Raw genomic sequence first — 23,964 nt, 5'->3', positions numbered from 1 at the left:
CTCGACCTTGAGAGAATACTCTCTTTAGCAGCAACGAGCATTCGTATCGTTGTGCGTTGAATGTACGAATAAAAAATTTAATTTTTCTCTGTGCTTCCTCTTCGTTCGACGAATTATTCTCCCGTCAAATATCTCGTCAGTTTCTATTACCAAAGATACGCACCAAATCTCACAGTAGATGTATATATATATACACATAAATTAAAATTAAACCTCGTAGAATTCGAATAAGATTTGGCGACTCCTTGTAACAGGTAGTAGGATAATAAATTTGAGAGCGACAGTCGAAATTCCAGCGTGTATCTCTTATCGAGAGTTCATTGACCCCAAAGAGTTCTCAGGAGTACACCGAAATGGAGAACGAGTGTGATACTCGAAGGCCGGGATTATTCACGGTTTCGTCGTTTTTCACGAATCCCGCGTTATGGTCTGACCTAGTCAGTGAACAGGGTTAGATGGGTAACGCCCATGTTACACACACACACACACACACACACATATACAGCAATAATTTGCGCTTTCGTTTTTTACTCAGGTGGGCGTAGTCGAAGCTAGAAACGAGTCGCCAATCTAAAAGGCGACCGACACGAAAGTTGGGAAGGTCAAACTCATACATATATATATATACATATATATAGAGCCAAAGTGCTTATTGATAGTGAGAAAAAGTGAGAAGGAGCAACATCGTGGGTTAAATTAAGGATGGAGGTTTGCTGTATCCGTGCGGTTGAGATTTGTCGATTGTGGGAGCAATCCGAGGAACGGAAAAGGGAGAGAGAGTAACTATATATATATATATATATAGAGACTAGTCGAGAGTTCTCCAGGAGATACTTTTGATTTATGAAGCGAGGTAAGCTTATGACCTTGGCGAGCTACGAAACGATCGAGCATCGGCCAAAAGAATCTCGAGGATCCCTTCGATCATTTAATTTATAGCACAAAGAGGAATCGGAATGAGGCTACACTTGTAACACCTGTGCTCGCGCGCTGAAGCATCGGCATCGATTCTCCTATGGCGTGCCAACGGCATATATTTTTTCAGCCGCTAAGAATAATGTTCGTATTACGCCCTAGCAGATTCCATCGAGTCACCCAACGGAATCACTGGAATATAGCACGGTATACGCTATATAGCAGCCCTTGCTCACGACTCGATGACTCAATCAAGCATGCGAGCATCTTTACATGGCGCGATCGCGGAAGAACATCAATATCGAAAGTGTTACGGTCCGTTTTGCTCCATCTTCTCCGGGCGCAGATTTCTTTGCGCGCGCGGTGACACACTTTCTTCTGGGAGAGACGAGTGCTGAGGACGAAAAAAAAGAGACGGTCCGACTGGAGGGTCAGGGTCGATCGAGAGATTATTATTTATTCCCCGCTGAAACTATAAAATACGCATGTATATATATACAGTGCTTATTACACGGACAGTCATAGTGCATTAGCTGGCTAATCGTCCCAGTGAGCTTTGCAACGTCCATAAATCATCGAGACGGTCCCAGAAAGCCCCGCGATAATAATAAGCGAATTTTTTGCTGCTTTTCCTCCTTTTTTCGCGAGCTCCGCAATTAAAGCGTTGCGCAAGAAATATTCCAGCGTTTCTGCGAGTCTCTTTAAACGAATTTCGATAACGACGCGTATACTCTCCTTTCATCCTTGGCTGGAATTATTTATCGAAATCGATTTGCTGATTAGCTCCATTATCTCTCTTTATCATTATACCATTGTTATTATAGTCGTTACTTAACGGAGGAACACGATTTGGGCGCTTTGGATTTTTTGTCGGAGGAGAACAGTGGGATTCGTTACCACGATGAGGAATGATCGGATCTTTGGTACACCGCGGAGATAACACTCTATACTTTCTACCAGACGAAAGGTGCAATTAATAATTGGCCATTGAACAAACGTGTTTCGTAACGAGATATGTGTACTACATTTTGAATTGGATTATTCACGAACACTCTCGCGAGAAACGCAACATTATCGATATCTATTAACACGTGCTGAGCACAGTTTCTAATCGGAACATGCATTTTACACGAGGCGTTGCAACAAAGTGGAACGATATTTTCCGTCGGGGAGAAACTATTTGATTGTGCGAAGAAATGTCAACCGTATTTCGCAACGAACGTAATATCGCTCTATTGTTCGTTCTGCTGCGGATATTCTCGACGTATACTTGCAGATTCATAGTTGTAAAAGGTGTCAGAGCAAGGAGCAAAGATTTGTTACGCGTTGCGTGCGGATAATCGATCGTAACTAGCCACAATGTTTCGCAGCCAACGCAGTTTATCTCGCGCAAAGTTTTTTCTCAGCGCAACAATGACAGTGTGCAAAAATGCTCGCGCGCATGCGCGCTTGGAATAATGCGCGAATGTGTATGGGGGGGGGGGGGGATTAAAAGTATACACACATATATAATAAATAAATTATTGATCGATCGTGTTGGCTAACGGTTCGTTCGGGAGAAACCGATCAAACCAATCGCAGAATGTTGGATGTTAATATTATTATTATTCGCTGCAGAGTCTAGTCAGAAATAAAAGAAGCTATGCGTATAATGTTGCGAGAAAAGCCAGAGAGCTTTCGTTATTAGTGTCGATCGTTAGTCAAAACGATTTACGCGCTGACCGTAGAACGATCGTGCGCTCGATCTGCGCAAATACTCTATGGCGTAGCCGTCGTTATTTGCTGCAGGCTCTCTGCGCGGCCACTTCCATATACCCTCTTCTGCATCCTCATCCTTTTACCTTTCTTCGCTAATAACTCCAAGACCGACGTTCATCATAAAATTCCTCCGGGGAACTTGCATTCACGGACCTTATCTATTTTCACTATAAACCTCAAGCTTTTTTCCCGCTCCTGTAAATCAATTTCCATCAAGCAGACCGCTCGCGCGTTTAACAACCTCTCCGATGTACCACAAAGCGCGTGCAGCAACGGACGACTCGAGCTGCAAAATTCTCCCAACTTTCGTCGGCTTTTATTCCGGTTTCGTTGAATCGCGTGGGACTGTTGTGTGTTTAAATAGGGGGGGGGGGGGGTGTAAACAAAGAAAAATTAGGTCAGATCGAGGGATTCCGAGAGTTTCATGCGTGTCTCTTACACGTATACGTATATATACGAAGCGTTATACGGAGAGATAATTCTTATTTTTTCCTGCCGTTTTCGTGCGTGAAAGAGTGTTCGCGGAAGTAGGTTACTGTTACGTCACGCGCAGAGCGCACATACGTGTTGCTATATATATAGTTTCGCGCTTTATACATTCTCACAGATCCTGCCGATAGACGGTCACGGAGAAAGTAATTAGAGGAAGGGGAGGGGGGAGTAAGAGAAAGATGGAGAAAGACGCGGTTAGGTAGAGCGAGGAGGGTAATGGGGAGGAGGGGGGGGGGGCAGAATAGAGGCAACGTTTCTGCTCTGCTAAATTCAAGGTTACCCATTGTCGAGCTCGCACAGCCGCGAATCCTCTCTGTGCTTATTATTTTCTTTTTCCCTCTCCCCAACCTAACCCTCCCTCCCCCCTCCCTGTCTCCCTCGCGCAATGTGTAATATCATCGTGCAATGCCAAGCATCTCTCTCTAAAAACCCACGATTCCTCTCCTTAATTATTATTAAATTAACCTCAATGCTTTCCTCGATACAGGGGTACAGTCCCACGAACTTAAGCGAATCTTGATATTCGATCATTTTTCACATAATTCCGAGTTACACTGGTGGTGGATATATATGTGTATATATATATATATATATAGGATTGGAAGATTTTATTAATAATAGACCGTCGGTCCGGTATGATATGCTATATTTATCCAGATATGGGTCGAGATTAAATTAACGGTTATAGAGTCGAGCTGCAAAATCCCATGATGAAACGCATCCAGCGACTACGAAATTCCATGCCCCTCGGAATCATCCGCTTCGCTCCTTTTTTTCTCGCCACAATGGAACGATTGGACGATACGCACTCGTGACGTAACGGAGGCGGATGCTCGGGGAGAAGGCCGTTCACTGCTGCTCGGGCTAGAGATGATGGAGCTGAAAGCCATCTACTTATGCCTCTGCGTCAAATTAATAGTTCTCCGCTTGCATTTAGACGTCTCCTCTTCTCCCTCCTCCTATAGAGAACACGAGTACAATCAACGACAAAAATACAGTGATTTTCTCAACTATTCCAACTTTTTCACTAATTTCAAAATCGGCCCCCGAGACATTCTCCCGCAGAACGATCATCGTTCTTTTCGGCGCTGATTTTTAATATCCCCAGTTTTTTCCGGCGACAAGAAACGCAGGAATTTTCTGGTATGATATAATCGAGAGACTCGCTGGAGTTATGCCTTTTGTCTAAAACCGGTGCTAAAGTGGTTCGCGCGGCGCGTTCTCCAATCGCGCTCGAAAGTCGAGGTATATCCGAGGGATTGGATTGGAGGCTGAGGAAAGGTGGAGGATAACGCTCGACAATGCAAAGCGAGCGTGCCTGCGACTATTGATAAAAACATCTCTCGAGTGTGGAGAGTTGCGCAGGAAGAAATTTAGCATCCATTTTAGACAAAAGGTTCGATCGGGATCGTGGCAAAAAGGTGGTGTACAGTCGTGAAACTTCGTTACGTTTTATGCTCGATTTTATGGGTAAGTAAGTCGCGAAGAGAAAAACCCGATAGGAGTGTTTAATGAATGCGTTGACGACAGTGAAAGCAACGTTGCTCAACGCAACACTGAATCGAGACAAACTCTTTGTTCGTGTATATATATATATATATATATATGTATATAAAAGCACGTCACTCGTGATTACGCGAAAATGACTAAATCCACATCCACACTGCAAAATATAAAACGCTGCAGAGACTTTCACCTCCGCGCAATTATTCGTAATTAAGCATCGATAATGATTGCAAAGTGCGGAGCGTTCTTACATTATTCTCACTTGAAAATCCGCGGTTAACTGCTGCAAATCGGATTTTCTTTTTATCTCTCCGCTTGATTTACAGCGCTACGTGGAATAAGATTGGCACAACTTTGATTAATTCCCAGCGTGCTCATTTACAGATTGCACCCGCAATTATTCGCCTCGGCTTACAAAAGCAAACGTTACTCCGCTGGCAGAATGTGTAAGCTTTTACAAGAGACCGATCTAGGAATGAGGAAGAGGAGATAATGCAAGTTGTTTTGGAATTTCCATTGTATTGTACTACGTGCAATTAAGAAGCCAGTGGACTTTGACAGTACATATTCTACCGTATAAGAGTACCACGTAATTGTTCTCAATGAAAACTTACCTTACCACACACTGCACAGTAATAACGCGTCGGTACGTTAAACATTTCGCGGTGCTTGTTCACAATGGCTAAATAATGATAGATCATATAGCGTACTGTGTATATATACACGGTAAATACGTTAGGAGAGAAAATGTCAAGGTCACAGTGGAGCAGTGGTATCGTTAGAATGCAATTGATATATATATATATATATATATATAGCTAGTGGAACAAGATGCCGGGTGGATAATGCGTTTGAAATAATTTTAAAGTGGGGAAAACGAGGTATTTTGAAAAATTACAGCTGAGAGATAGCGTTAATGAAATAATAATACATATCGCAAAGTGGATTTTGCAACGTTGAAGCGACGTTGATAATTTTGCAAGGAGGAAGAAACGTGTACGAGGAGTATAATCTATCGGTCTTCATTTCTCGATTTGCACGTAGGTGTAGCCACGCTCCTTTGACACCTTGGACGATGTGTATAACGGTTTGTAAGCGGCGCTTTACAAGGTTAAGGGAATTCGATCTCTCCTGTCAAGGTGTATACCGATCGCCAGGAAGGATTCGGTCTGTCCCTCGCTCTTTAGCCAACTCTAACATTACTTTTCTCCCTCCTATTGAAAACCCCCTACAGCACACACGTATATGCATATATATAGCAATCAACATCACACAGCAATCCAATATTAATTATTTCCTCGCGTAATTTTATCTCCGTGCTAATCGAGTAAATCTCTCCGCGTCTATTAATTGATCTCTGCTAATTCGCCTCATTAAAGAAATTACTCTATTAACTTTTCTGTTAGCTCTAATCGATTCCGGAGCACTTTCCGTCCGTCTGTTTAGTCTTTTGCAATTGGAATGAAAATTGTTTAATTCAGCGATTTAGAAAAACAAGACAAATTGTAGGAAAAAAATTGAAGAACGAATCGCGCGGACAGGCCTCTCCTCTGCTCGTTCCCCTTCTTATGTGTACGCCTCGCGATGTTTTTTTCTCTTGTTGTGCTGCTCTCAAATATACTATATATATATATATATATATATATATATAGTCTATTTGGCCGCGTTGGCCGAGGTGCGCCGAGATGAACCGAGCTGAACCGAGTCGATCCAAGGCACACGGTGGTGGTGAGAGAGCTGGTCCTCTCCTGCGTCCTGTGCTGCTGCTCTCTCGTCGTCCTCCGTGCTGCTATAGTAGACTACAGACTCTACAGAGTCGACTGACGGTCGCCCCATGTATGGCAGCTTGTTTTATGCTGCCTGCTGCATTGCATCGCATTCGATTGCATTGCATTGCATCGCGATGCATGCCGCTCGAGAACACAGTCTGCACTCGCGCTACGGCCCATGGTTTATACTGTATGTATATATATACACACGCGTTATAACCTAACCCGTTGCTCACCGATCGAAAAACAGTAATGACTTTTTTCCCACCAACAAAGAAACTGCTCGAGAGGATTCACAGCTGATAGATATAGCAGATGGAAAATCGAGTAGTTTGACCGCGCGACTGCTCATAAATCCCAATGAAAAGAGCAGGACGACGCTCGTTCGGCATTCGTCGTAAACTGGCGTGGCCACGTGACGCGACGCGGCGGCGCTGCGCCGCGGCGGCGTCGAAACGCGCGTAATGGCCATTCTTCGTTCTCGGCTACGTTCGCAGTGTTCGCACCCTGACCTTACTCGCCATATTCGGGCCTTACCGTGATTGCTTTCTACCTTTTTGCACGCTTCCCGTGCAAGCTGCTGCCTCTGTACAGCCCCGCCACTTGCAAACTTTCAACAATTTTCTCACTGCCACTATTTATAGCAATAATACACGATTTAGTATTGAACTCGAGATGACTCTAGTGTTCCTTCTTCCGTCGCCTTGGAAGGCTTTGTAGTTACTTTGTTTTAAATCATAATTTCAACAGTGCATTGCGAATGTTTGAATAATTCTTTTTATATTATTTAGCATTCAAAAGGAGAGTAAAAATAAGGAATTTATTGGTGCAAAAATTCAAGGTTATTTTACAATATTTCTAATTTCTCTCGTTCAGTCACGTTAAAAAACCACGAATAATTATAAAATAGTAATACAATTCTCGTATAGCAGACACTTGTAGATAACTCTAGGTACTATTTGAAATTTAAAAGGACAGCGAGCAGCGAAACGGGTGGAGGGAAAAGGCCGAGTTATTTTACAATTGATTAAGAGTATATTCGCACACGGGAATAAGGGACTGAGCTGGCTACGGGACAAGGAGTGCCCACTTGGCCAGTCTCTCCACCTTTTACCCGTCGATTTACGGTAAAAACTAGTTTCGCTGGTCGCCTATTTCAGTCCGCTATTGCTCAACGTGGAAACGTCGTCGTCCGGGACTCCAGCGTGCCAATTTATACTCTATATAGTATACGTTATAAACGGAGGACTCGGAGGGTAATTGACGATCTCGCAGGCCGATCATTCTGATTTCGATTGGCGAGTGTCGTATTTCTGTTACAATACCTTCAAACACACACAAACACATATAAATAACATTCGCGTGCTACATAAATATACAAAGCTTGCATGTATAGATGGAAGAAAAAATTTCGTTGATTCCATGAGAATCAACGCGAATGCTTCTCCGTTTTAATTGCAAAAATAGAGTTTTCCTCATCGCTGTCCCGTCCACAGCAACGTGTACAAATTACACGCTTAAGCGAATTACTGTTACACGGGCAATGAGAGAGCGAAGGAGAGCGCGAGTGCAAAGAAGAAGAAGAAGAAGAAGGCGAAGACCAAGACGAAGAAGAGGATAGGATAAAATGGGATGGGAGAGAAGAGTAGAAGAGAACGAAGGATGCGTATCCTTGAAGGACGCCTCGCTGTTGGCGTCATCAGGAATACCATTCCAGCCAGCCGAGAATAAAATTACAAGACGGCGAACGAACGCCCGTATGGCATTGAACGTGATGATACTCGCTTTCCCGTACTGACAATTATTTATAAATACGTGACATCACGTACGAGCTAGGCTATACACCTTTATACTTTGTACACCCTGGGCCCTGGGCCTTGTCCTCTTCTCTCTCTCTCTCCACCTACCCCCCCCCCCTCCCCCCCTCCCCCGTTTCCCACCTTTTCCACCACCGCAGGTCGTCCTATGACACTCCCTCTTACCCGACCATCAAGTTCGACGAACCGCGTGATCCAACAGCGACGATGACATTGATTTCCCGTAAGCATTGCCGGAAATATTAAACTTTCCTTGGCAAAACTCTCGAGGAGAGAACGACCGGCCAATTGATAAGACTGCTTGTATATAACACCGATGATCCTCGTGGATTAGTCAGTCTCTTGAATATAATACGCTATATATTATATTGTATTATATATATATATATATATATATAGTGTGCGCGAATTTTTCTCTTCTCCAATTATTTCTAGAGCCCGCACTATTACGCTATAACAGACGCGAGGAGCATAAGGTACGCGAAATAACGGCTGCGATTAAAACTCTCTTAATGCTCGTAAAAAGATTGCAGAGGGTGTGCGTACATTCGTTACAATTCTAGGTATCGCGAGAGCAGCACAGCACGTATCTGGTAACGCGTTTACCTTGGCTTAGCCAACTTTAGGTACTCGCTAGAACTTACCGGGGGATTGTACAGTATGGACACAGAAAGAGGAAAGTTCGTCGAACCGTTCGCTCGAATGTCGTCGACATTGACTTTCATCTACGATTTATCCATTTTTTGTCTTCTTTTTTTAATAAGAGTTCAAAGTGAATAATATTGGAGTTCTTGTTGTTACTACAAACGTATATAATTATGACGGGAGTGTAGTGTGTGGATGTAGAATGAGGAAAGTTTAGCGAACCGTTCACCAAAATGTTGTCGACGTTGACACTTTAGCGTCTATAATTTTTTTTTCTTCTTTTTTAATAAAAATTTGGAGTAAATAATATTGGAGTTGTTATTATTGCAAATTTACCTATCAAGGGATAGCATTACAGCATAAACGCGAAATGAGGCGAATTCATCGAAACGTTCGCTCGAATATCACGAACATTTGCTTCCATTCATGATTTTTCTATATGTTTGATCTTTTTCAATAAGAGTCCAGATTACAAATACCAATCGAGTCGTTATTATCGATAAAAATTAATTTAGAAAGAAAAGTACGACATCGATTATTACACGAGAATTAAGCCCAAGGATAACAAGAGGCCTAGATAAGCAACTCACCACCCATGTTTGTTCTGTCTGGTTATCTCGATTGTTAATCGTGGATTTTCCAATGAAACGATTAAAATGTGAGTGACGGGAGAAATCTGACGTGTCCATAGTGCGAATTTGCAATTTCGCAGTTTTGCAAATAACATAGGAGATCTCGCATAGGGGCAGTAATCACGTCCGTTTCTATCCCGTCGAAGAAGGCATTGTTCGTCGTCATTTTCATACTTTTCATTAAACTGTTTCCCCCTCGTTCGTGTCTGTATAAAGAACGGACAAGAAAACGCATCCGGTCTCCACGACGCGGACGGCGCATACCACTTAGCCATGCATTCTTTTCTCGTTTCCTCTTTTGCATCCCGGCCTTCCTTTTTTCTCCACTCGCTCCTTCTTTTCTCCCCCGTACCTGCTTTCTTTGCTTCTCGACATATCGCACTTTTATGCTTGTCTTCTTTCATGGACTGCTTCACACACGCATATCACTATATATGTATATTTATATATATATAGTCTCCTCGTGACGTCTCAACGATAAAAATCAGTTACCGTCGAGCTAGCCCCCCCCCCCCCTCTCCCCCTATAACACCATCTCCATCCTTTTTCATCAATTTACACCTTTCCATTAGCATAAAGCTGATTGATCGAAATTCTGTTACAGTGGAGTATTTTCTGTGTGTGTATGTGTGTGTAATGTATATTAGAGGGGCGGCTCTATAGAATTTTTCCATGCCTCTACATGGAACATGCAGAGATCTCGGTTAATAATAGAATATAGGCCAGTCTAAAGATGCGAAACAGGTTTAATCTTATCCATTGTTGAGGATCTCTAACTCTAGCAACGAATATGATTCAAAGGACATCGCGATAATCTTTCTTATATTTACATTTTTCCCCAAAGACTCTATTAGGTTAGAATGTCATACTATACAGTTCGTGCTGGACAGCGAGCAATTCTTGCTGCACTTATCGTTCATCGGTAAACTTATACTCTACGTGTGCATACAATTGGCCATTACGACATTCGTCAATGCGTTCACGAGTCTTGCTATACAGAGATTTGATTTTATTTTGCCCACCAATACGCGTCACTCGATTGTTTGACTAGGAAAAAATTAAAATAAATAATAATAATGGTAGATTGTTTTAAATAGTTGTATTTACTATATAGATGTACTGGCTAAAGAATCGAGTGAAATTTTGAATTTTTTTCTGTAAAACTTATAAAGGCTTTCTTTTATAGTAGAGAATCTTACGAATAGAAATGTAAAGAAGTTATTAAGACAGAATTAAGACATCAGCATTTATTTCGCTCATTGATATACAATCATTCAATTATTTGCAGAAAAATACCAAATATATACGATAAAAACTTTAATAATATATAATTCCACTTAGTATGAAATAATTTACGCCAAAAGAATCAAGTAAATCCTTAAAGTTTGCGTGCAACACACACGAGGTTTCACGAAAAATTAAAGAGTGTAGCTTTACGATAGAGATTGATACGAGCGCAAGTGTGGAGAAGCGAATAAGAGAGAATTCGTGCTTACGATGGAGGAGAAAAGTGAGGCGCGCGCGGTGCTGTAATTCCTCGCTGGAAATCTGGAACGAAAGTGTGGAGCTCACGGTATCTTTATGACTCGACGCGAGTGCACCACTTCTATCTGCACTGCGCGATCTTAATATGTCAGTGCGACGCTATGCGGACGTGCACAAGCATCCGTTTCACATGCCGTAGTTGGTCGCTTTACCGGCCTGTCGAGCCCTCTCCTTCATCACACTTCGTTGTACAGCACTGCAAGATTTTCGACGAAACTGTGAACACGACGACTACCGAATGGGAAACTGCGTCCATCTAAATATTTTTCCGCTTTAAACGATGCAGATCGAACACAAAGACAAATTTAAGCAGAATTATTTCTCAGCGAGTGGAAAAAGAAATGGGAAAATATTATTATGCAATTTTTTTGCTTTCTGTACTCGTGGAGTGTGTTTCTGCTTGAGTAAGATTTAGGAGGAAGGGAGATGGAGAAGGATGAGCAAGGAGGGGAAATAAGCAAGGGCGGACTTACGAAGTTGTTCGTCTCGTGAAAAGAGAAAAAGAAGAAGAAGAAGAAACGTAAACGGGTAGGCGGTAGGTAGAGAGGTCGTAGTCCCTCTTCGGTGCCCCTTCCCTTTCGGAGCAGCGTCTCTCGGCTCGACTCGGCTCGGCTCGCCTCGCCTCGGTGTCAAGTTCATCGTTCAACGCGCTCGTCCTGCGCGGTACGCCGCCGTCGAGTCTCCTATACTACGTGCGCTCGGCGCTCGCTGCTCGCTTAGCTCGGTGTGTGCTTGCTGTGCCGGACTCTAACGCAGTACGCACGCACTGATGTGCACTAGTGTTCGTTTCCTCCTCGACCATAATTATGCCCCTATATATCTAACCTCGCCTTATTGTTTTTAACCCGACTAAACACTTTTCCAGCTTCTCGAGCCAACGAAAAATAACGTCTACATTGTAGTGTACCATACCGATCTTTGCTCGGCACACGCGTAGCTTCGATCATCTTTAACGTATTTCATTTTATTTCGCTATAGTACTATGCAATAAGCTATTGAAAGAAAGAGGAAGTAGCGTCGTACTCAGCAACACACGCGTGACAACTCGATCCTTTGTTACGTTGTTCGTCACGCGTGTGGGATTTGCATTTGATGCACACGTCTCGACGCTCTTAACGCCGACTGACCTTTTCCGAGAATCATCCGTCCTTCCAATAAACCGACATTCGAACCAACCGCGTGAAGGAATTCTTATATATATTCAGTCGTTTTGATCGGTATTGCGATCGGTATAGCAATGGACAATGATTTGGTGGAAATTTTATGCATTTCAGAGATTCGCTTTGTTTTCTTTTGAAGGGTATACCGCATGATTTTTAGTTCATTCTTTGTATCACTGTTGAATTCGCTTTGATCGGTAATGCACTGAGGAGAAAGCTTTTAGGCAATGTATACAATTTTTTAATATAAATGTGGACAATATTGTTAGTTGTATCAATTAATTTTCTTTATTTTTATATAATGAAAAAATTTCCGTGTGCAGTCAACATTATGTACTATATACCGATCTTTTTGCGCATTCTAAGATCGTCGCTTTTTTTCTTTCTCTTTAACGATATTATGTGTTCATGAACAATCCTTTGTACGAATTTACGTGCAATTCTTTTGATCGGTAACAAATACCACCGATTTCTCTGAAATTTGGCACACCTAAAAACATTGCTTTATTTCATTCCTTATAATGGTATCACGTAATTCGGAATAATTCTTAGTACATATTTAAGTACAATCTATATTATGAACGGCACAGAAAGATAAAACCGATTCCGTGGAAATTTTGCGCAGCTAAGAGACCATAGGTTTTTTAATCTTTCCTTTTAATAGTACCGCGCAATTATGAGTAAATAAATGAGAGAGTCACGCCGCATCTTCATAAAGAAAGTTGGAAGGAAGTTGGGAAGACATAGTGACACGCGTTATTTGTGCGTGACGAGAAAGTCATTCCTACCTTTTTGTCCTGCAGCAGGACACGTACTACGTGGGATTGGCATTCGTTGCATGGTATTTTCAAGGGAAAAGAATCATCGTCGTCGTCGTCGTCGTCGTCGTCGTCGTTGGGACGTGGTCGAGTGAAATGACTGGAAACCGACTGAAAAGTCTTCGACCCTTCCATCACCAAAGCTGAATCGTTGCTTCGTACGATTGCTCGACTCGAGAATCCATCAAACGGATTTTACTGTCGAACGATAAAATTTATGTATATTTTTTACGTTAAAAAAAGTCTTACTTAACGATAATCCCTTCCAATGAAAATTCCCATCTATAATAATCTAATAACTTGCAACTCTTATATAAATAATTGCACCACCGGCACCTTGAGAAAAACTCGAGTTGGATGGATCATAAATAAAGTTAACATGCCGTAGATCAAACAAGATCTCATCTTCCACAGTTCCATTATGATTTGCACAATAGATCTGCTAATTTATGATAGTCGATCTGACTCGTTGATTTTCCTCAACGGGAGCAGTAACTCATTTGAAAGCGATATTTGTCTTAACTATTCAACGAACAGTTTAATCCCTAATGAGCCAACGTTGAATCGGGTCCCGTCGCCCGCGTGTCTCAAGTTATACGAGCGTGGCATAAATTTCAAACCGATCAGCCAATGGAAAGTCGTAAATGCCGCACGGTATAGACGATCATAGTGGCTTGGTCGCTGGTTGGAACGGGGCAGTCGTGCGCGATACAGTCAATTGCGACGGTCCTTTTTATTCCTATACTATATATATATATATATATATAATCCATCATTCCTCATACACGTACACACACGAGTTTCGCCCATTTGCCCAACCGCCAGAAATCCTTGTTCCTGCGTACCTTCTATAACACACTGATACATAGAAACACGTGGTAAATAGGTGTATATTCTCGAAGGATGGATAGTTTCCAATAAAACACGTGTTTGCTCAGACTTACAATGTTGCGAATGCAAACAGCGCACATACGTACAGGATGTTTGCAAAATGTTAAATGTAACGTGAAATGTATACATATATATATATGCGTAGCCTTGAAAGGTTTCACGCTAATTTCCGCGGGAGGAATATAACGAGGAGCACTAGACTCGTTTTCTTTGCTTCTTTTTATTCCACTTGTTTTCCGACCTACGCTCTATCGTGTTCATTAGGGTGACAGGCGCACCCTTTGGCACACCCTACTGTCATCGCAACCGTACCACTTTGCGACGTACCGTAAACAGAACCAAGAGCCACGTCGCACCCAAGTCCTCCTGATTACACGCTAAAAGCACTCAGCTGCCACTGTACACTCAACAGTTATATCCTTATACTCACTTTTTCAGCGTTATTCCACTCCTCGTGCTTGCTCGGTTCGCCAAATCTTAGAACCACCTAAAAATCAGGAGGGGGGATGCCTAGGTCGTTTTGCTCGTCAACAGAATCAATTCCTAAATAGTCTCGAATGGAACGCTGAGATTAGCTTAGAAAAACTAGTCTGCTTCGGTGGAGAGTCCCGAGTCTCGAATTCTTCGAGTTCCTTTCACGAAAAACTCTGGGACCGGGCCTGGGGACTATGTTGGGAACGCGAGTGGGTCACGAAGCTTTGTTCGATAAGAAGTCAAAAGTTTTTTCAATCATATCCAGAGGAAATCGAGAGGGATGGGATTGGAATTAAATTTTTATGTATATTCGGTTCAGTTTTTTAACCTGCAGGCGGCCGGAAAGTGCCGATCGGCACACTTCAAGGTTAAGCCTTTATGTCAGGTCCATTGAGAACTTTTTCTATAGAAAAATAATTCAAAGTATGACTTATCCACGCTCACCAAAATGCCGGCCGCCTACAGGTTAACAAACAAATCTTGCTTGCAAACGTCACGGTGGTCTTTAATTTTTTCGCTCTAAATATACATCTATATATATATAAGCAGCTGGACAATGCTGTTTCTAATTGCAGCAATAGAGCGGATAGTAAAGCATAACGGATGAGGAAACTGCAAATTGGAAAGCGGACATTGAAGAACACTGGTTATAAAAGTGTCGGCATGCTCGTTCTCTCGTCGATAATCGTTATATATATATATGTATATATATATAGTAAACATTTAGCACTGTGAGAGGTGAAAGGTAAAGGAAATCCGGGCATTTGCTTACGACGGTGGCGTCCCTCGTGCGAGTCGGGCCTGGTTTAACGGACTGTAAACAAATATATAAGCCAAGCAGAAAGATCGATAATGCAAATAATGCAGTCGAGTCACACATAAATACACGAACATAATAATAATACACCGAGGGTGCGAGGCGTGCAGTCGAGGATCGGTAAGGCACTCGAGCGCAATTACCCGGGCATTTATCGCAAATCGAACCGCGACTAACGCAGTGTAAGTTACACCGTGCTGAAAATAGCGAGAAGCGTTTAGTTATATTATAGAGTTGGATACGCGCGTACGTTAATACCGAGGCGTTACATTCCTCGTGATTCACGTGGACGAAAATAAGCTTCGATTGCAGCTATATTTCTAATTGTTATTATATACTACGAATCGAAGCACAATTTGCAAAAGGCATTAGCGAAGGGACGAAGAATGTTGCGTTTACAATGGGCCGTTGAACCGAGGTAAGAGTTGCTCGGTATATATATATATGTATATGTGGCAGCGTATACGGTATAAAGGAGAGTCTGCAAAAGGAAGACAGTAAAATTAAACAGTTAGTATAAATTAGCATTCCAGGAGAGGGAGGGGGGGGGGGGGGCAAGGGAAGATCTCACGAAGGGCTGTACAGCTGGCTAGTGGTAGTGTAATACTACTTACGCATACGCACGCTAGTTAAAAAGTGGTCAAGTTAAATTTAAAGAAAGAGAGAGGCAATGGGCCGCAATTACCTGGATGGAGGCCACTATCGTCGTATACGTCCAGGTGGACGGTACCGGCTCATAAAGAAGGACGATAGTTGGCGCGTATAGGCCTATATGGGCCGATTTTCCACCACGATAACCGGGTCGTAGACGCTCTCTCGGACTCTCTACGTAATCTTTAGTAGAACATAAAGAAGCCATTTGAATTTACCTATATATGATACCAACAACTGTCTTATGTAGAAAACAGTGAAAGTAAAAGACAAAGTCGAGTTGTACATCCTATATATATTTGCATGTTAAATTTTTCCATCATAATTTCTCTCTATCGTTTATAAAATTTTTCAACAGCAATGTAAGGTTTTTAATAATAAATACTTTAGACCGGTAGTCCAAAATGGCGAATGGAGAATGCATTAGTGTATCTCGCTTGGTTCTGCTATTGAATATCCGGAAATGGTTCCGCAATAAGGTGTCGATAGGCTTGACTGAATCGAATTCCTCCGAATAGGAATCGATGCTGAAAGGGAAAGGCGCTATAGAACGCGTGAACATGTGGATATATACATACATACACTATATATATGTGTAAAGATAGAGAGAGAGAGAGGACGAGTTAAAAGGCAGGCGAGAATAAAGCGAGGAGGGGTGAACAGAGACAATTTCGTGGCGATTATTGCGAGTCCGAGTCAGAGGCACGCGCGTTTGCAAAGCCTCGTAAAGAAGGGACTCTGTGCGAGCGAGGGGCGAACTAGTCTGGGCTTGCTCCGATTTTCTCGGCTGATAACCGACGCAGCGCGTGCAATCTTTATGGCCTACCAGCCGACAACACCATAATCTCCTCTAAGCTAATTTCCACTTCCTCTTATTCTTTTCCACTTCTTTTCAACCTCTGGAGAATATATATATATATATATGTATGTAATACAGCATTTAGCCAGAGCAAACCTTAATGCCGTAATTACAAACGTGTTTATCCATTTGCTGCTTCGAACCGATTAAACCAAGTCCTTTCGTCCGATATTTCGTCCAATGCTAAATTGGAGTAACTCGTGTGTTAGTTGATCAGTGGAGAGTGTATAAGAGGGTCTATGTTGGTATATATATATATATATATTAGTAAGATAATTGTATAAAAGTCATAATTCCCCTATGAGATTACCTTAACGACTGCACGAGCTTCATTATGAAAAGACTAATCAGCTCCCGTATTGCCTGATCCATCATTCCTTCAATTTCTCTTCTGTCTTCGAGAGATGATTACCTTTCACGTGCAACGTGTTCCCTCTTATTGATCGGAGAAACTTTGCGTCCGTTGTAAGAAATTCAAGTCTGTACGTCTTAATAGATAATAAGCGCGAAGATCCTTTACCTTAAGCCTGCGGTTTAGCAGTCGGTAGCTGCGATAATGACAATGATCGATGTCTCATTACGAAATCTGATGAGATTCCTTAATTAATTACGGATGATATTTTTATCACGCTTTTTAACATCGTAGGATTATTGCGATGCGTTTGGTTCTTGTACGTCAATGCTGGTATTGTTCTCATTGGTTAATTCTTGCGAGAAAAATAGCGTAATTTTGTCATTTTTAAGGATACAACATTCGTGGTGTCTTGTCTTTTAACGATGTTAAAAAATATTATCCAGTCTCGTCATAATATTCTATATATAAATAATTAAAATCAGCACCTACAGTACAATTAATTAAATTCACGAAAACAACACAGAAACCACGCAACTTCGATTTACGACGTTAAATTTTTCCAGTTACAACCTTCGTCGAGTAGAATTGTTTTTCGTGCGAGAGCAATTACCAGACCGCGTATATACATGATTCGCCTCTACAAGAGCCAGAGTGTTTTACGATCAGTCGTTTTAGGAGCAAACGGAGTTAAAAATCAGAGCGTCGCTTCGATGCAACGTAGCAAACCGAAGCTGAGTAGTTCTCGGTTAGGTTAGGTAACCGAAACCGTATCAAATGCAATTTTCCATACGCACGCACGTGGCTCTACTCCACATAAACACACATACGTACCTACACACAGACACACTCGGTTATCCGGTCACTTTACCGCGTCGGAAGAAAGAAAGTTGGTCAAACTCGTAAAAATGAAGTAGTACTATATATATATATATATATCTACACATAAACAGCACAGTGCACATGCACTAATTGATAATATTTCGTAGAATCACATAATATGCAAAGTTTCGCAAGGTTCGGGGAGAGTGGATGGGTGTCGGTAGTAGTGGAGCGAGGATCGGTGACCTCAAACGAAGCAGATAGTTGGTCGAAAGATAAGCGAGCAAGCCTGCGAGCTGGAGCCGTTGGTCCCATTTAACCGCTACGGCTAAATGGCTTCTCAATTGCGCTTGACGCTGGTGGTTAACGTTGTTTTCTATCTATTCCCCGACAACGGTCCACTCGTTTTTCTTACGCGCATCATCGATCGTTCCATCGATCGATCGATCGATCGATCCAACCAGCACAAATTCATCCTCTTTTTCCCTTTCTGTTTCAGACGAGGCTCTCCGCGGCGCCCAAGCATCTACGACGGCAACCATATCGGTAAGTCCTGCAACATCTTCCAATTCGATTTCATCCAGTCATCGATCACCAATCAACGTCCGCGAGAACTCCCACTTTTTCCCCTTGATGCACGCGATCTCCAAGTTGGGCAACTCTGGATATATATTCATGCATATACTATATATATAGTCGAGAAGCAAAGAAAATTTCAAATTCCAATAGTCGAGCGTGAACTTGAAGAGTTTTTATTCTTTGATTGGATGGATGTTGTGTATATGTGTACAAATACAAAGTGGCAAGAAGAATAGTATATATGTAGTAATAGTAAATTTTAAAGGATATTACGAAGAGAGTTGACCTGTGTCAAGTTAAGACCCCGGTTTTTAAAACTGGAAAAAACCAAACAGTTCTAGTAGCGTCCGGACAAGTTCTGCAGATTGAACTCGAAAAACTATAAAAGGATGATTTGGGGTGCCAACTTCACATCCTCTAATATTCAAACGCTAATATCCTTTAAACTAAAAGTCCTATAGGTAAAAAGTATTAGACAAATTTATAGAACTCTTTGGAGTGCCATCAGAACTCTAGTTAAAAATCGTTAATTAAAAAAAAAATCTTTTTTGATTTTTCGATTTTTAACTAGAGTTCTGATGTGGCATCCTAAAGAGTTCTATAACTATGTCTAATAGATTTTATCGATAGGACTTTTAGTTTAAAGGATATAAGCATTTGAATTTTATAGAATGTGAAGCTGGCACCCCAATTCACTTTTATCGGTATAGTCAAGAAGCAGCTGTATATATGTATATAGTCATTCAATGAAAAGAAGCTTTTCTATTTCTCACGATTTTTCTCAGTTTATACATATTATATACGAAAGGAATATTCTGTAAGGAAGAAACGTGTCTTGGCTCCATAGAGGCGTTTCCATAAAGAGGTGCGAAGTTTCTTCATTCAGTTGGACAGTATATGTACATGTTGAAGCGTGTAAAACGATGAGCCTGTTCACGGGGGAGCGACGTGGGTCTCGACTTCACGCATGGTTTTAGCCGCGGTAATTCTCTTCCGAGGTTCATTTACTTAGTTAATGTATAGGTATAAGAGAGATGCTTGAGCGATCTTACTGCCTAGCGAGAGAAGTCGATATACAGCTTTCTTGGATTCACATTAGTATATATATAGTATATATACAACATGAAGAGAATGATATTCTCTTCTCACTAGGACTCGCTATTATTGTTGCATCGTATCGTTGTGGTCATAAGCAGCTGCTGGAATTAACGCAAGGGTCAATTCAGCGTTATGTTCTTGGATGTGGACAGTGGACAGTTACTAGAAGCTTGAAGGTCGAGTTAGGTCACTAGCAAATTTGTCCGAATCAAGTCTTGATACTTAAATGTGTCTCTTGGTTGTACTAATCAAGTTGTGATAGAGTTAAGAGTAAGGATGTTGAAATTTTATCAAGAATTTCAATTGGTTTAGAATAGGTGATTGTGTGCAGAGATGTGTAATGGTAATTCGTGGTTTAATTGCTGATTGGTTTTAAAAAATGAGAAATAGAGAGAATTTTCTTATTGCCGAGTGAGTTCATGGATGAATATTTCTGAATTGAGCTCCTGAGACTTACATGTGTGTTTGATTGTAATCATCAGTTTATGGCAGAATTATATAAGTGTAAAACGATAAAATTTTATCAGCAATTTCAATTGGCTGAGGATAGATGATTGTCCGAAGAGATGTGCAATGGTGATTAGTGTTTTAATTGCTGGTTGATTTTAAAAACCAAGAAATAAAGGGGAGAGGATCTTTAGCTTATTATTGAGTGAGTTCACGGATGTATATTTCCTAATTTATATCTCCTGATACTCATATGTGTCTCTTGGTCGTACTCATCATTTTGTGGGGAGAGTCAAGTGTAAGAAGGGCGAAATTTGGTCAGGAATTTCAATGAGTCGAGGAAAGGTAATCGCTGAAGAGGTGTGTAATGGTAATTAGTGGTTTAATTGCTAGTTGCTCTTAGGCAACGAGAAAGAGGGGGAAAAGATAGAAGAGGTGGGGAGGGGGGAGGGTCTTGCTACTGTGTAGACAAACGGTACACGCGGTCTCTGATCAGTTCTGATGTTCCATAGCGGGAAGTTTGCACTGTACTGACCTACGCCACGCTGCATGGCCGCAATAACCTAAGAGATTTTTGCGAGAGATCGTGTAACCGTCGTAATTAAAGCATCGACGTCGCAGTCGCAGCCAAAGTCGCTGGTACCGCAAGGGTCAATTCTACGGTCGAACGTCCTATCCGGTAAACTCTCCTCGAGAGCTCGGAATATTTTCCCGCGCTAAATCAATTCCGATTATCGATGTTTGGAATTCATTAAAATGACAGGAAACATATTGTAACTCGATATATTATGCTCGGCTGGAATTCAGCAGACTCTAACGGTCGTCTATGGAAATAACGTTGTAAGAAGTTTACATGCTTCTTAATCGTTTTTTTTTTCTTTCGTGCAGGTTGTGCGTTCCTGCGACTTTTGCAGTATTTATAGAGGAGACCAGGACAAATCGTAACGGTTTGATACTTGGAATTTTCCTGCCTTGACTTATGGAAATTTTAAGTTTAATCTGATGATTATGTGGTTCGAATATGTTGAGAATAATAAATTCCTTAAGTGATTAACAAATTTTTAATTGCATGATATATAGAATTCTTTGACAACGATCGAGTACTCCGTTATTTTCGTTTGTTGAGACTTTTCTCGTTTCGTCCTGATCCTACATGCTTCATCCGGCTCGCCAATACGCTATACACATTTGAATATGCTTGACATTAATCTTACCAGGATTTTCGCAACTTTCTCCCTAATCTGGAAAGGCGCTAACAAGCTTTGGCTCATAAAAGGCATCGGCAGAGTACGAACACGAATTGGAAAGATTCGTGTCGACTGATTCTGCTCTATCGACCCAGAGTACTCCCCTTCAATTATCGTGAGCATCTAGAGAGTTGCATCAGGGATACACGCGAATATAATTAACGTTGCCCGTGTAATAATTTTATAAACAATTAAATTAATAAACCCACCAATCTTTTAATCAAAACATATATATATACATATATATATATATTTTATTGCGGAATGAATTTTCGGATAAGAAAATCGATGCCCGGTTTTTTCGACAAGGTATTCCTGGATATCAGCGTTTAACGACAAGGATATGGCATGAACGTGGCATGGACGTGGCATGGATGTGGCATTCTCCTTCTCGAGCGGCTTGTACGGGGTCATTGACGAGGGGTCACGTCGTTCGCATGGCATCGCGGCAACTTTTTCATTTTTCTTTTGCTCGCCTACCCCTGCTCTGTCCTCTTCTCTCCTTTCATCCTTCACGCATCCTCTTCCACATTTCTCTCTCTCTCTCTCTCTCTCTCTCTCTTAACTTTGTCCCTTCCCCCCTCTCGTTTCGTTCTTTTCTCGTTAATTGCTCATTCCCCTCTCGTTTGGCTTTTGCCCGCTGGCTTGTTTCAAGGAGTGGTCCGCACGAACCTATACTATTATATACACACTATGTACGTGCTTATATATATATATATATATATATAACGTGCAACGTGTAGTCGACGTAGAAAAGCAATGAAGACGCAGCTTTGTAATTTCCCCGAGTGGACTAATATAACTGCACACTCTGTACATCCGCACATATATACGTCACCGTGCGAAACGATAAATAGCAATGATTAGCCATTTCATTTATTCGTACATCCCACTGGCCATCTCTCGTCTTCCTGGATAAAATAAACGTCCGGACGCTGCCTAACCACCCTCCAGCTATATATATACAAATGCATATATATATAATGCTTTCTCTCGATTCTCCTCGTCTACCCGCCCGCAGCCACAACGCCTATGAAAATGACCAGTCCTCTTGTGCACACCGAATATCCAATACCAGTCCGCGTATCACCGTGCGAAAGGATAAACCCAGAGCATCACCGGAAAGAAACCGAGTCTAAAGATGCTCTCAAAGCCGCGACTTAACTGCAAAACCGCGAGATCCTGCAGCGAGGACCCGTGCCATTCGTGCGTTATCGTATCATAAGCATAATAATTCCGCGCGATGATAGATTCGTTGCATTTATAAGCGGAGACCAGGCTGGTGATGGTGGTGGCTTATTTAATTGCGCCCATTCAGCTTGCGTTAGCGAAAACCACTCGTTATCCTGGCGAACGCTCCTCCAGTGGTTCCTTATTCCCCGGCAGCCGCAATTACGCCGTAATTGCTCATTGTCTTCGGCAAATTACCCTCGTAACTCTCCAACGAAAATTAATGAGTAATATTTATTGATTCCTCTTCCCCCCACTCTTATCCATCGAACCTTCGATCAAATTTCTCACGAGACAGATATCGTATAACGATGAAAGATTCACCGTGAACCCCTTGTCCTCTTGGTCCCATTGCTATCGCTGCGGAAGCTTCGATCGTTATTCGCAATTACTTGCACATTTCACGCTCTACTATTGTTGCAACAGTTGTAGCTCAACGGTTTTTTCATTTAATTTTCAAAGTAATGTTCTATATATATAATAATTATAAAAATTATATTTCTAAAATCAGATATATTTATATACAGATAATGTTTAAAATAATTCTTTGAAATAAGAAAAGGTAGTAGTAGTAGAGAGAGAGAGAGAGAGAGAGAGAGAGAGACAGAGAGGGTTTTCTCACGACATCGATGCTAAATTACCGTGGCCCGTCGACGCCTTCACGCTGAATGTACGCGGACCTCGTGGCCCGATTACCGGACGCCACCCTCTAACCTCCGGGTAGCCAGACCGTTCTCTCTCCTCGACTCGGTTCTCCGTCTTTTTCCTGGCGAACGCTCGCTCGGCAGGCAAGAAGAGAGAAGAGAGACTCTCTCGGGGCAATGCAGGAGGGACCCCGGGATCGCGCACGGTATGCAAAAGCTGCGAGACGCGATTACCAGCGACGTGGTTTGTCAAAAGAAGCACGCGCGCGCGCGCGGCGCCCTGGCACGTGGATACCGTTAAGCAGGCCTTCGCCTATCGAATATTCGACCTTCGACCCGAGCGCCAACGCGGAAACGCGTCTCAAAGCCAGCCGGGACAAGTTCCAGCTTCCAGGAGCCCTCCCAACATTTCCGGACGCTTTCAGATCCAGAGACACGTCGGGATTTATTATCCGTTACAGCACTCGCACGAGGAAACGCGTGGCTCCTGGGAATCCTCCGCGGCTAAAACCGCCAGCGGCCAATGCCAAACCAGCTGAATTAATTGAGCCGTTAATCGATTCTCGCGCAACGGGAATTCTCGCTGATTCACTCTGACTTTTAACCCCTGCTGCTAAATATTTGTTTATTCTTCGATTGGCCTAAACCCTGAGTTTGTATATATATATATAGTATATATGTAGCGTAGATTGTTTTAAAGCTTTGCGGTCCAGTAGAGAGAATTCCAAATTTCTGTGTTTTTTTTATACTCTATACTTGTGCAAGATTACTGTGTTCTATGGAATTGGGTTGATTG

The 23,964-nt window shown here is 42.0% G+C and overlaps 1 protein-coding gene across 4 annotated transcripts in view; it reads left to right on the top strand.

Annotated features, from left to right (window-relative positions):
- Positions 1-23,964, top strand: part of sano (serrano) — an 80,323-nt gene that overhangs the window by 2,829 nt on the left and 53,530 nt on the right. For all 4 annotated transcript variants that reach the window (XM_066730215.1, XM_066730198.1, XM_066730207.1 and 1 more), the window contains exon 2: positions 18,423-18,469. The gene's annotated coding sequence lies outside the window, so the exon portion shown is untranslated. The remainder of the gene's footprint in view (positions 1-18,422; positions 18,470-23,964) is intronic.

Source organism: Prorops nasuta, unplaced genomic scaffold (assembly GCF_024137725.1).
Source record: "Prorops nasuta isolate Cenicafe-Biocafe unplaced genomic scaffold, Cenicafe_Pnas_1.2 PNAS00002, whole genome shotgun sequence".
Classification (NCBI taxonomy): Eukaryota; Metazoa; Arthropoda; class Insecta; order Hymenoptera; family Bethylidae; genus Prorops; species Prorops nasuta.
This window is presented reverse-complemented; position numbering and strand designations above follow the sequence as displayed.